At 40.4% G+C, this 14,477-nt stretch overlaps 1 pseudogene; it reads right to left on the bottom strand.

Annotated features, from left to right (window-relative positions):
• On the bottom strand, positions 1 to 526 carry LOC112861499 (sterol carrier protein 2 pseudogene; annotated as a pseudogene).
• Between the last annotated feature and the right edge of the window lie 13,951 nt (positions 527 to 14,477).

Here is a 14,477-nt window from a genome sequence, read left to right as displayed (position 1 = left end):
ATTTGCCAATGTGTGATTTCCATCTAAGTTCTGATAATGAAATATATGGATATATATCTATATACCTTATCTTAATTTTCAGAGATAGGCAAAGGGAGTTCTTCACAGCTTAGCTTTGCCTGACTGAAGCTGACGATTTTGTAACTCCATAGCCAGACCCATGTTGTCAGTGATTTTCAATTTGCCTTGAAAGAATGCCGACTGAGGATTCCTTTTACCAGGCGTTAAAGCCAGTAAGTCGAGTCAGCCATTGTGATTGTGCAGTCACAATCTAGTTAGGAAGCACTGACCTTTGCCATTCTTCACATCCACCATCCAGGTGGCTTCTTTACCCCCAGGGCCATCCTTCACCTTGAAGACAAAAAAACCACCAGTTTTCTTCAAGTTCCCTTCGTCTTCAAGTTTCTTCTCAATCTCCTTAAAGACAAGATTTGCCTTAAATCCATCAAATGCAGAGCTGGTTGGAGCAGCCTCGATTTGATGAGTTCTGAAAGAACTGGCAGCTTCAGGAAAACCCATCTTGTAGAGCGTCTACACAGCATTGTTTTTATGAGAGCACAAGTTCCACCTTGTGCAGCAGTTAAAACATCTAATGCCATTCTCTTTTGTAGAACTATGGAGAGAGCAAATTCCTCTTCTAGAGGTCCTCAAGATATCCTGAGGTTCCTGCACCTGCCAGGAAATGACATTCTTTACACACCTGATAAGGCTGCTGGGAACTCTCTAAGCAAGGTATCAGGCCACCATTTCCAACGAGCTTTATTGGCTTCATGCTTTTATTTTAATGTTTAATTTTATTTTAGTTATTTTAGTATTTAATAATATAATGTTATTTTGAGAGTCATTTAAGGCCTTAACTGTGTCAAGGTTGTGTATAGCCATCATAGACTCTGTTCAGGAAGCAAATAAGTAATCAATAAAGAAATATAGAAACAAGGCAATTATAGGTTAATGGTTATAGCAGATTTCAAACCCGGTGTCTGCCAGCACTGCCAGTGAGACTTTTAGATGTCAGGCTTGAAGCCTCTCAGAGGGGAGTACTTCTACTACTTCTACCCCTACTACTACTCCTCCTCCTCCTCAGAGGGGAGTAGGAACTGGCAGCAGGAATCAGATGGGTCTTTTTGGTTTGTAATTCAAATGTCTTTGGTGATCCTTTTGAATGACCCATTATAAGAAGGAATTATCAGTATAAATTGGGAAAAGGAGAATGAAGAAGAAAGGTGCAACCATCACAAGAGAAGCTTGAGGTCTTCCACAGGTTTCAGGAATAAGAAAGCACATTAGTTGGCTCATAGGTTTCCTGTGAAGGAGGTACAGTTTTTATTCTGGGTATATGAGCCCATGAAGAATGCCCCTCTAACTTTATTGCAGTGGAAGTACACAATATGACCCCAGTAGGGGTCCTTCCATTTTGGAATTAAATCCCCTGCTGTATTAGACTTTCGCCCAGGACTCCTGGGTTTTTATGGGGTAGGTTTCTAGTAACTGTCAAATCAGGTTTAGGGAGGATATGGTTTGTATATTCACTTAGAGATTGATGAATTAACCCAGCCTCAAGTGAATAATTTAATAAAGCGCTATAGTTTTTATCTATTGATAGGTTTACAGTGAGAAAAGTCTTTTTATATACAATTGTTGGGGAAATCCCTCCCACTAAAATATATATATACGTATATATATATATGTGTGTGTGTATATATATATACGTATATATATATACACACACACATATATATATACGTATATATATATATATGGCCATGGGGTCCTGTTATTATTCCCACAAAATAACAAACAAGAAGATTGTCCATACCTGTGCTATTGTGACAATTCTTCTGAAGTTTACCTCACGTTGTTCAACTTAGGCAAACAACAAACAGGTAAAGACAATCAGAACTAGAATTTAACATCCATAAAGGTGCATTATTGAAACATAATTTTTGTAATAATCCTCATTTCCAGAGATAGCCAAATCAAGACTAATTTGCTTGTAAAACAAGTCCAGTTTTAATAATCTTGACCTAATTAATTACATAAGCTCAGCAAGAACAGCGACTGATCATATAAATCCTTTATAATTTGCTTTGCTAGAACTTTTTGTAAGGAATCTCTAGGTTGAACTTTTAGGCCTCTCCAGGCCAGAAGCCAGCCATATACTTGCCATCAGACGTGCCTGCAATACTTAGAGAGTTGGGCAAGTTCCTCTTCTAGAGGTCGCCAAGATATCCTGAGGTTCCTGCACCTGCCAGGAAGTGACATTCTTTACTCACCTGGTAAGGCTGCTGGGAACTCTGTAAGCAAGGCATAAGGCCAACATTTCCAACGGGCTTTGTTGGCTTCATGCTTTATAAAGTCAACCTTAGTTCCTTAAAGCTGTTTGGTTATTTCTGAGTCTATGCATGATTCTCAAATATGACCTTCCAGTCAAAGCCTAGTAAAATAACCAATGGTGTCCTGTTACAAAGAGAACAGATTCTTATATAACTCATGCAAATAACTGTAATTGCCATGAAAAAGAACACTTACTGGGAGTCTGAATTTCAGAGGGTTCAGGTAGAGAGAAAGGTTAAAAGCTTCAGTTTGTTTCCCAATGAATACCTTATCCTATTTTTGTATATCATGGATATCTTAGGAGAAAGTTTCCTTAATCGGGAAGAGCAAACAGAGAACCAGCAATTGTTTAAAACAAGAGTCATGAAAACTGTAATTTTCCTCAGTTTATTTTGTACCATGTTCCTAATTTTTGTTCAGTTTGAATGATGTCTTTTGGTTCTGGAAATTCTTACCCATTTTAGTATTAATGTTAAAGATTTCAGATACCTGTATTTGTCCTAAAAGTCCTTTTTATAAATCTTGAAGATAAAAGACGTTTTGTAAGAGCATCAGAACAATAACTATAAGTGACAAAAGACTAAAAAGTGGACATGGTTAACAGTCTGATGAGAGTTCATTTTGATGGAATTGACAAGGAAATTTGGTTATTTCTGTGACACATAACACTTTGATAATCAGAATATCAGGTGTCAACCTTATCACCAAAACATATTAAAATTTTAGGAATTGCGTATATATTTGAAGAGTTATAGCATTTACCCAAGCAATAAAACCTAAACTTAACCATTATTTGTTTGACAGTGTTTGCAGAGTAACTTAACATAACAAATAAAATGGCCTAACTGGTCAAAAAGACTTCATTTACAATTTAAATCTTGGAAGTTTGTTAAAACCTTAGAAAGTTATAAAGCACATCCTAAATAGAATTATAGATCATTACAAATCTTAAAAACTTTAAATTATTTATTTAACCAAGATGGCAATAAGAGATTTCAAAAACAAACATGTAGGGTTGTATAGTTGTTAGCAAAACTTAGGTCCTTTAACATTGAGAAGTTTTAACTTTAAGTTGTCAAAGACCTGATAAAGACAAAACATAACCTTTCATTTTCCCAGCAGACGAAAGAGAAAAAACCGTTTGCATACATATATTTACTATATGTATTCTATATTATATATAATATAGAATTATAGATTTATTTATATATCATATAAATATATATTATATATAAAATTTAATATATATATTTATCAAGAGCAGAACAATCCAAGAAAACTTTGTCTTTTGAATATAGAAAAGCAGAATTTTAACCTTATACCAGTGTAGTTAAAAAAATATTTTTTTAATGTTTATTTATTTTTGAGAGAGAGAGAGAGAGAGACAGAGTCAGAGTGTGAGTGGGGGAGGAGCAGAGAGAGAGGGAGACACAGAGTTCGAAGCAGGCTCCAAGCTCTGAGCTGTCAGCACAGGGCCTGATGCTGGGCTCAAATCCACAAACTGTGAGATCGTGACCTGAGCCAAAGTCAGATGCTTAACCAACTGAGCCACCCAGGCACCTCAATACCAGTGTACTTTTAAAATCCATTAATTTCACTTAGTCCATTCTAACCACATATAAAATTCCTTTCCAAAGATTTCCTTTCACGAACCTTCTACAACTTTCCTTTGCCTTCAGATTTTGTCCCAAGCCATTTCTCTTCAAACAACCAATCTCATTTAGGACAAAATTACTTTCTTTTACTTTCAACAAAATTATATTTCCATTTACTATATCTTATACATCTTCTACTTTTTTTTACATACAGAGTTGTTTCCCTTATTTCCATCAGGCTTAACTACATTTAGCAGAATTTTAACTCTTAGGAACCTTAGTCTCCAGTGAAAACTAAGTAGTAACCAATTGTGAACTGTTAAAGCAGAGTTTTTTTAGATGACAAATTTATGAACCAGTTAAGCGCAAAGCATGTTTGCCAACAGACCCAAATAGCCTTAGTTTCTCTGCAATAAGAAGTCAAAAGCACAAATCTACATTGAATAATTAATATTTTAGCATTCCATTCTATTTGGAAAAGACCTATATGTCCAATGAATTCAGTCCCACTTACCAGGCAAGCAAAACTTTTAAGTTTCAGATTACCAAAGACTTTGAAAGCTATCTTAACAATTACCCATGAAAACTTTGAGACAGGCAAAATTAACCATTATTTTAAGTCATCTTTTCGCTAACAAATTGGAACGGAGATAACATGAGCTTTTGTGACCTTCAGCAAACCTAGATAGAGTAAGTTCCATATTTAATGCTGATAACTGTAAAAACATGTCTATCTTAATTAAATCAACAAACAATTTAAATACCAAATATGTTCTACCTGTGTCCACTTAAAAGTCAGTCAGTTGTTCCCCATTGTCAGTTTTTACCTGGGAATCTGAAGTGGGCTGTCCAAGGGGGTGCTCTTCACTCTTTGACATTGATGATGGGAGTAGGAGCCAATGGTGCCAGAGACACCGAGGATGGTATAGAAGCCAGTTTTGTAGGCTGCATCCAAGGTGGTGCAGAAACAGGAGTGGGAGGGGAAGGCAGAAGAGGCAAGGTGCCAGCAGAAGGCAGAGAAGGAGGATTCCCTTCTCTGGGGACATTGTCAGCAGGGACAGAGGAACAGACGCCAGATTTTTGTGTTGTTTTGTTTTGCTTTGTTTTCTACCAACTAGTGGAATTAGGCTGTCCATGTCAGGCTGGAAAAGACAGGGAATTTCCTGAAACAAATGGAATTTTAACAGCCGTTTGGGAATATTCCTTAAAGTTCCCATCCTGACTAACCACAGTTGGCTCCAATTATCATAGCCATTAACCTAGGAAATGAATGAGGGAGAAACCCTCACATTAATTAGAAGAAGGAACAGTAAGAGAGGGTCAGTGTCCCCTTCGTTAGGGATGGCTTGTGTTTCCTCCAGCGACTGTATATATGTCTGGGGGAGACAATATATGTCTGGGGGAGTTTACTAACCAAATACATTTGGGCAAAAACATTCTACAAGAGGCCCTTAGGTCCAGAGCCTCAAAGGCCTGGACCTAGGGTAGCTTGTGCTTTGCCCTCAGCTTGCCTTATGGTCTTTTATCAGAGTTTCTCTCCTGTTTTTCTTAATGTTTATTTATTTATTTTGAGAGGGAGATAGAGAGTGAGCAGGGGAGGGGCAGAGAGAGAGAGGGAGACAGAGAATCCCAAGCAGGCTTTGCTGTCAGCACAGAGGCTGATGTGGGACTCAAACTCACGAACCATGAGATCATGAACCAAAATTAAGAGTAGGATGCCTAACAGACTGAGCCATCCAGGTGCCCCAGAGTTTCTCTCCTTTTAACTAAATGAATTCTGACTAAAGCACTTTACATTTGGGTTTTTCCCAAATTTTTTTTCTTTCAAAAATTTTCAGGGGCGCCTGGGTGGCTCAGTCGGTTGAGCGTCCGACTTCGCTCAGGTCACGATCTCACGGTCTGTGAGTTCCAGCCCCGCATCAGGCTTTGTGCTGACAGCTCAGAGCCTGGAGCCTGCTTCAGATTCTGTGTCTCCCTCTCTCTCTGGCCCTCCCCCCGTTCATGCTCTGTCTCTCTCTGTCTCAAAAAGAAATAAATGTTAAAAAAAAAAATTAAAAAAAAATTAAAAAAAAAATTTCAAATCTGCAGAAGAAAATTTAAGCATAGCTTAATGAACACTTGTAAATCCTTCATCTAGAGTCACCAGCTGTTAACATTTTGCTTTATTGTTTTATCTGTTTATCTCTCTTTGTGTATATTCAGACAGATACACACGCACAAATACACACAAATTCTTTGAGATTTAGTTGCAGACATCATGGCATTTTAGTCCCAAATACATCAGAAGCTTCCTAACAAGACCAGGCTCCTACAAAACCACAGGACAAATATAACACACAGGAATTTTATTTTATTTTATTTATTTTTTTTTTTAATTTTTTTTTTTCAACGTTTATTTATTTTTGGGACAGAGAGAGACAGAGCATGAATGGGGGAGGGGCAGAGAGAGAGGGAGACACAGAATCGGAAACAGGCTCCAGGCTCTGAGCCATCAGCCCAGAGCCCGACGCGGGGCTCGAACTCACGGACTGCGAGATCGTGACCTGGCTGAAGTCGGACGCTTAACCGACTGCGCCACCCAGGCGCCCCAACACACAGGAATTTTAATGTCAATGTAGTATGATTGTCTAATATGCAGTCAATATTTGAATTTCCTCAATGCTAACCTTTATAGCTGTTTTTTAAATGGAAAAGTTATGATTCAGTCAAATATTGTGTTGTATTTAAACATTTTTTAAATTTTATTTTTTATTTTTTTAAATTTACATTCAAATTAGCATATAGTGAAACAATGATTTCAGGAGTAGATTCCTTAATGCCCCTTACCCATTTAGCCCATCCCCCCTCCCACAACCCCTCCAGCAACCCTCAGTTTGTTCTCCATATTTATGAGTCTCTTGTGTTTTGTTCCCCTCCCTGTTTTTATATTATTTTTGTTTCCCTTCCCTTATGTTCATCTGTTTTGTCTCTTTCACTCATATGAGTGAAGTCATATGATTTTTGTCTTTCTCTGACTAATTTTACTTAGCATACACCCTCCAGTTCCATCCATGTAGTTGCAAATGGCAAGATTTCATTCTTTTTGATTGCCGACTAATACTCCTTTGTGTGTGTGTGTGTGTGTGTGTGTGTGTGTGTGTGTGTGTGTGTATGTGTGTGTATACACACACCACATCTTCTTTATCCATTCATCCATCGATGGACATTTGGTCTCCTTTCATACTTTGGCTATTGTTGATAGTGCTGCTATAAACATGGGGGTGCATGTGTCCCTTTGAAACAGCACATCTGTATCCCATGGATAAATGCCTAGCAGTGCAATTGCTGGGTCGTAGGTAGTTCTATTTTTAGTTTTTTGAGGAACCTCCATACTGTTTTCAGAGTGGCTGCACCAGCTTGCATTCCCATACCTAAACTTTTTTTTAAGTTTATTTATTTATTTTGAGAGAGAGCACAAGTGGGGGAGAGGCAGTAAGGGGGGGAGAGAGAGAATCCCAAGCAGGCTCTACATGGTCAGGACAGAGCTCAACATGGTCAGCACAGAGCTCAACATGGGGCTTGAACCCATGAACCGTGAGATCATGACCTGAACCAAAATCAAGAGTTGGATGCTCAACCAACTGAGCCACCCAGGTGCCCCTGTCATGTGTTGTATTTAGTTGTTATGACTCTTTGGTGTACCCGAAACTAGAACAGTTGTAGTGTTTTTTGACATTTATGACATGATAAGAGGTCTTTTATGACATTGACATTTTGGAAGAGTCTGGGTCACTTGTGGGCAATTCCATAAGTTGGTTTGTCTGATTGTCTCCTCATGATTAGATTTGTGTTAGTTGTTTTTGGCAGGGATGTTACTTGAGTGACATGTCTTAAGGACATCACACCAAGGACACATAGCTATCAGCTTATTTTAGTATTGATGATGCTAATGTGATCACTTGGTTAGAGGTGGTGTTCACTAGATTGCTCCATTTTTAAGATACCCTTTCCCCTTTCTAATTAATAAGTAGTCTATAAGGTAATACTTTGAGATTGCACGAATAGCCACTTTCACAAGTTAGCATCTGTTGATTATTCTTGCTTGGATTATGTTTGGATTCATTTTTTTTTTTTTTTAGGTTTGTTTGTTTGTTTGTTTGTTTGTTATTTTTGAGAGGGATAGAGAGCAAGCAGGATAGGGCCAGAGAGAGAGACAGAGAGAGACAGAGACAGAGACACAGAACCCCAAGTGGGCTTTGCACTGTAGTGCAAAGGGGCTTGAACTCACCAACCATGAGATCATGATCTGAGCTGAAATCAAGAGTTGGACCCCTATCTGACTGAGCCACCCAGGTGCTCCATCTTTGGCTTCTTAACATTATATTCAGTTTGGGGAACTGCTTCTGTGGTCTCATTAGGAACATATGAGTTTTGTAAAGTTCCTGGGAATAGGTGAATACCCAGGAGGTTCCCTCCTCTCCTCACTCCCACTTACTACTTCTAGGGGCCCCTTCTGTCCTCAAATCCTAGTTAGGAACCATTGTTATATGCAAAGAAAACTGGTCTTGGCTTCAGCATATTGGAAAGGACACAGCATATTGGAAAGATCTGGGCTCAGATTCTGGACCCACTGCTTATTAGGTCTATGACCTTTATCAGTTTACATAACCTCCCTGAACCTGTTTCTTCAACTGTAAAATGGAGGATGATGATTGTGGCAGACACTGTTGGTAGCCTACCTAACAGCCATTCTTCTGTTTTTCTTGCTAACAGAATCCCAATTTTATTTATTTGGCATGCGCCAAGCCCCAGGAGGAGTCACAATTTAAAACAAAGCTAGGGGCACCTGGCTGGCTCAGTTGGAAGAGCAGGCAACTTTTGATCTTGGGGTCATGAGTTTGAGCCCTACATGGGGTGTAGAGATTACTTAAATAAATAAAACTGGAAAAAAAAAAAAGCTAAGCTAACTGAAGCCTTCCAATTCAGTGTTAGTTTAGGTTTAAGTACCTGCCTCAGTTCTGGCGCAGGAGATGTAGGTAAACGATGGCCAGTTTTCTGGGAAATAATTTTCTCCTTTCTTGTAGAAAGTGCTGTCATGGAAGGAAGGTATGCTTTGTGAGCTGGGGTGGCCAGCTCAAACATGAGGTGCAAGCCTGCAATGAAACTCAACTTGCTTGGGGGAGGGGGCAGAATGGGGAAGAAAAGAGCCTGGGTCCTTGATATCATGGAGCTTCCCAACCAATCCTGGGCATACTTTCCTCCATACCCTCTGGTAAGTAAGCAGATATCCTTATGCCATTGTTGAGTTTTTCTCTTGCTTATAGTCCAGTGCATACTGACAGATATAATGATCCTTATGATTGAGGTAGGGCATGTAAAAGTATCTGTGTGCATGATGTAGGCACTGAAAGATGTTAAGTTCCTCTCATACTTTGACCCTTCATCCCATCCTTCTGTTGAACCCCACTCCTGGGTGAACCCAATAAGCCCCTCTCTGTGCCTGCTTCCAGATTGCTAAACTGTGTTTCAGGAGACACACAATGAGGCAGATTGGCACAAACATTTACTCTTGGTGACCACCCTCAACTGGGTCCTCCACACTTTCCAGGTAGTTTCTTCCACTCTCTGGAACAATAATTTTTTCTTTCTTTCTTTCTTTCTTTCTTTCTTTCTTTCTTTCTTTCTTTCTTTCTTTCTTTCTTTCTTTTTCTTTTTCTTTTTTTTTTAAAGTTTATTTATTTTGAGAGAGAGAGAGAGAGAGTAGGAGGGGGGCAGAGAGAGGGAGAGAGATTCCCACACAGGATTCACATTGTCAGTGTGAAGTGCCATGTGGGGCTTGAACTCATGAACTGTGAGATCATGCCCTGAGCTGAAGTCAGACACTTAACATACAGAGCCACCCAAGCACCCCTGAAACAGCAATTTAAAAACTTCATGCTTCTCTTTCTTTGCCCCATACCATGCCTCCCCCTTTCTGCTTGCAAAAGAGACAACCTCATCTTCTACTTCACAGACAACAAAAAAGCCATTAGAGTGGGGCTTGCCAATATTCCTGTGCCAAATCCCTTGAAAACTTCCTCCTCTTCAGTATTAGTCTCCTATATGTCACACGATCTGGCTCACCCCACCCCCCACAGTGACTTTTAGATCTTCTTTGGCCCTAGTCTGTCTTTATTTATTCACCATGTACCACACCAAACATATTCAGATGTACTCACTTCCTATATGAAATATATATTTTTGCTGTAAAAATCTTAAATACTTTTTTTGAGAATTTAATTACTTAGCTGCAGGTAACTTGTCTAATTTGTGATTGGCAATGCTTCCCCCTCCCCTCCCCTCCCCCCGCGTCCCCGCCTTAGGAGCACTAAGGTGCCACTTGGAATTTATTTTAAGGTAAGAAAAATCTAACTCCCAAATTGTTTTCAAATGTAATGCCATTTTTTTTAACATTAAATATTGCCATAAAGGAAGTTGACATAATAATCTGTTGTGCCGTCATTTAACTAAACAATAAGTTTGATTAGGTATGGTTTAAAAACAATTTTGGAGGCAATAATTCTACATTTAGCACTCAAAGATTTTTGTGGGTCCCTGAAAAGCTCAGAGGCCCTAGGTAATTTGCAGAATGCCAGGTGCCCCTTCTTGCTTCTCGGGGCTTTTAAGCCCTCACTCAGTCACATCTTCCACACCTCCCTCTCTGCTTGATTCTTCCCAGCTGCATTTAAATGTACTGATTTCTGCCATCCTGATAAACCCTTCTAGCCTAACAAAACCTGGCCTAACAAAATCACACTAGGACCCACTGCAACTAACCTTTCTAACTGTCCTCTCCCTTCCTCACCAAAGGCTGACTTCAGAATTGTTTACACTATATCTACTTTGAGAGGGCCCCTTATCCTCTGGGCTTTCAGGGAAAAAACAGAACTCCCTACCTTGGCCTGTAAAGCCCAACCTCATAGTCCCTACCCTCAGCTTTACCTTCTCTCAGTTCTTCAGACACAAGCTTTCTCTTACCTTTGAGTCTCTGCCCTTACTGTGGTGCCCCACTTGGAGTACCCTCTTCCACCCACTTCCTTGCTTCTAAACTTGTATCTCTGTGGGCAATCTCCCCTGACATTTCCGAGTCAGTCCTTCTATTACATAGTACCTGGTGCTATTGCTCCAGGACGTTTGATTTGTAGTTATTCATAACCATTCATTTATCGTGTTTCCTCATGTTAGTTTGCTAGGGTTGCCATAAAAAGGACCATACGCTGGGTGGTTTAAACAACAGAAATTTATTTTCTCACAGTTTTGGAGGCTAGAAGTCTAAGATCAAGATGGTGGCAGGCTTGGTGTCTTTTGAGTCCTCTCTCCTTGGCTTGCAGTTAATTGCCTTCTTACTGTATCGTCACATGGCCTTTCCTCTACGTGTGTGCAACCCTGGGGTTTCTTCTACTTACAAGGACACCAGCCTTATTTTAACTAAATTATCCTTTAAAGACTTTACCTCCAAATACTGTTCTGAGTCACTGAGGTTTGGGACCTCAACATGTGACTTTTGGGAGGACACAATTCAGCCCATAACAGACTGTGTCCTTCTCCCCAGTGTATCCCAAGCACTGAGCATGATATCTGACATTAAGTAAGACACAAGAACACATTTTCTATTTAATTAACTGCCCCAGACTGTGTGACATTGGCCTGGTTCCTTCTGTTTTCTGTACCTTAGTTGCACCACCTGTAATATCAGGCTGGACAAACTGGTCGCTAAGGGGAGTCTGACTGTTGACCCAACATCCTTTAATTAATCTCTTCAGTGAAATCTTTCCCCGCCACCACTAGAGGGAGATGCTACTTCTAGTTTTTTTTTTCTCTGTAGGAATGTGCCCTTAACTCTCTTGCCCCAGGGATATTAAAAGTGGAGGAGCTGAGGCCAAGGACAACCTGCAGCCAAACTATCAGCGGGCATTCAAGCCTTGGGCTTGAATTTCAACTCTACCATTTCTTGGCCGGCTGAGGTATCTTTGGCAAGGTCCCCTTGAGAGCGTTCATTTTCTCTGCTGCTGAGTGAGCAATGGAAATGCCTCATCTGTGATGATACGTGGGGCAGGCTTCCAGATAGAGCTCCCAGTCTAGAAACCCCAGAAATGCAAATGCTCCACTTGCTCCCATCTCAGTAAACAAGCTCCTGTCTGCTGATGGGTGGTTGAGAATGTCGGCAAGTCTAAGGAGGAAGGCAGGTAAGCAGAATTTGGTCCTGCGCCCTGCCTCCTCCCCCATGAAGTAGGAATGTAGGATGCTTTGGGGCATCCAGGGTAGATGCAAGAGAGGTCCTGGTCAATTGTAATTTTCGAAGGTCCAAATTTGTTAAAGTATGAAATGCCCAAGGAGGTGCAGAAAGGCAATTCAGAGACAAAAGCACTTATTTATTTATTTATTTATTTATTCATAACATTTATTTTAGAGTGTGTATGTGTGCACGTGTGTGTATGTGCTCTTGCACAAGCAGGAGAGGGGCAGAGAGAGGATCCCAGGGCTCGATATCATGAGATCATAACCTGAGCTGAAATCAAGGGTCAGATGCTTAACCAACTGAGCCACTCAGGTGCCTCCAGAGACAAAAGCATTTAGAAAATTAGTTTCATAGTAAGTGTATGTTGTAAACATACATAAAAAGGCAACCAGTTTCCCTGGTCAGTCACATACAGGGACCCCCGACTGTTGTCTGCCCCCAGACAAGAACCATACAGTCAGACCTCAAAGACAAACTTCTCAATGATGCTGCCACTCTTGGGGAAATAAAGTGGCTGTGTATATAACTGGGAGCAAGCTTGGTTATGAACCAAAACCAGAGTCAGAAAAAAAGCACAAAGGAGGGGATGAAAGGGAACTTCTATTGCTACAAGAAATCCACGCCAGGAGCTGCAAAAGAAGGCCTGAGCTCAAACAGCTTAAAAGGCCCTTCTTGGGCCTGATGGATTCAGTTTTGATTGACTGACTCCTCCTTAGCAATGCAACCATACCCTTTAGAAAAGTAGTTTACTTGCAAATAAGGCTGCTAGGAGACACCAGGCTTTGAAATAATTATATTTTATTTCCCCATGAAGTAGGAATGTAGGATGTTTTGGGGCATCCAGTGTGGATGCAAGAGAGGTCCTGGTCAATTCTAATTTTTGAAGCTCCAAATTTGTTAAAGTATGAAATGCCCAAGGAGGTGCAAAAAGGCAATTCAGAGACAAAATCACTTATTTATTTATTTATTTATTTATTTAATTTATTTATAACATTTATTTTAGAGAGAGAGTGTGTGTGTGTGCACATGTGTGCATGTGCTCTTGCACAAGGAGGAGAGAGGCAGAGAGAGCGGTATAAAAAATACAACACCCATTTAAAGGGGAAAACTCCTTAAGATCGTAAAGGTTGAAAGTTTACAGTCTGGTTTTTTGTGGGAAACAGCAATTTTCTTACATGATATCAACATAATGCCATAGGTTCAGAAATTTGTACCATTAAAGGTCAGGGATAAAGTTGTATTAGAACATCAGAAAAGACTCTAGTTTTAATTTATTTGATGATAAGAACAAACCGATCATTATCACTTATAGAAGGGTGCAAAGTCCTGTTTCTCCCATTTTGACTGAAATGTTCTGTGCGGCCTATCCTCTTAACGGAGGAGGGCAACGTGTCAGCTTTGCTTCTGCAGAATGAAAAAGATTACAGCATATTTTAAAAGTTCCAAATTAACAAATTAACACTTTTAACACACAAACCACACTGCAAGGTAATTGTGCTATTCATAAGCTAATTATAGAATTTATAAAAGACCTGAATTCATTCACAGGTTTGGTAATGGCACTCACGTTTAAAGTCGCGGGAGCAAAGCCTCTCAGGCCTTCTAGTAGGCCCAGCAAACGTCAAATGCAGAAATCTAAATGTGAGACCCACCCCCAACCCTCAGAGCCCTCCTGAGAAGAGCCTTGATGGCAAGCTTTGGACGTGGGGTAGAAACGGAGGTAGATTTTTTCCCCCATCTTCTTTTACTTCCTCAACTTTGTTGTTCTGTCAGATTTGTAAACACTATTAGGAGAAAAAAAGGTCTTCCTTCAGGATGTGAAATTTGAGCTGGCACCTCTCCAAGTATCACTTTCCTTAGTGTAAAAGGGACATGATATTAGGACCGTCTTATGGAGGGGAGAGCAGGTGCGGATAGCTCTTCTCGGTTGTGCTGTTAGTATGAACCCTGCATAACCTATCTATTCCTGGAAGAGGGTTCCGGCTCAGGCTCATTTCCTTAAGTGACTTCTCATCTCTCTGGGCCTCAAAATCACCTCCCTGAAACGGGTTTCAGGGTTTCACTTTGCAATGGCACCTCCATCTTTCTCAGCCCGTCATAGACCAAAGCACAGAATGGTGGTAAAGGGTGGCTTTTCCTCTGGGAACTGGCTAGTTTCACACCTGCAACTGTGGCCCCGCCCCTAACTCGCGGTGCGGCTGAAGTTGTGCGGCCTTCTGGACCGTGGACTACAGTTCCCAGCATGCCCCGAGGGCCTCTCGGGCCAAGTCTCGCGTGATGTGACGAGACCT

This window comes from Puma concolor, chromosome A1 (assembly GCF_028749965.1).
Source record: "Puma concolor isolate L17-30 chromosome A1, mPumCon1.1.hap2, whole genome shotgun sequence".
NCBI classification, from domain to species: Eukaryota; Metazoa; Chordata; class Mammalia; order Carnivora; family Felidae; genus Puma; species Puma concolor.
The sequence above is the reverse complement of the archived record's forward strand: the minus strand, read 5'-3'. Positions and strand labels throughout refer to the sequence as shown.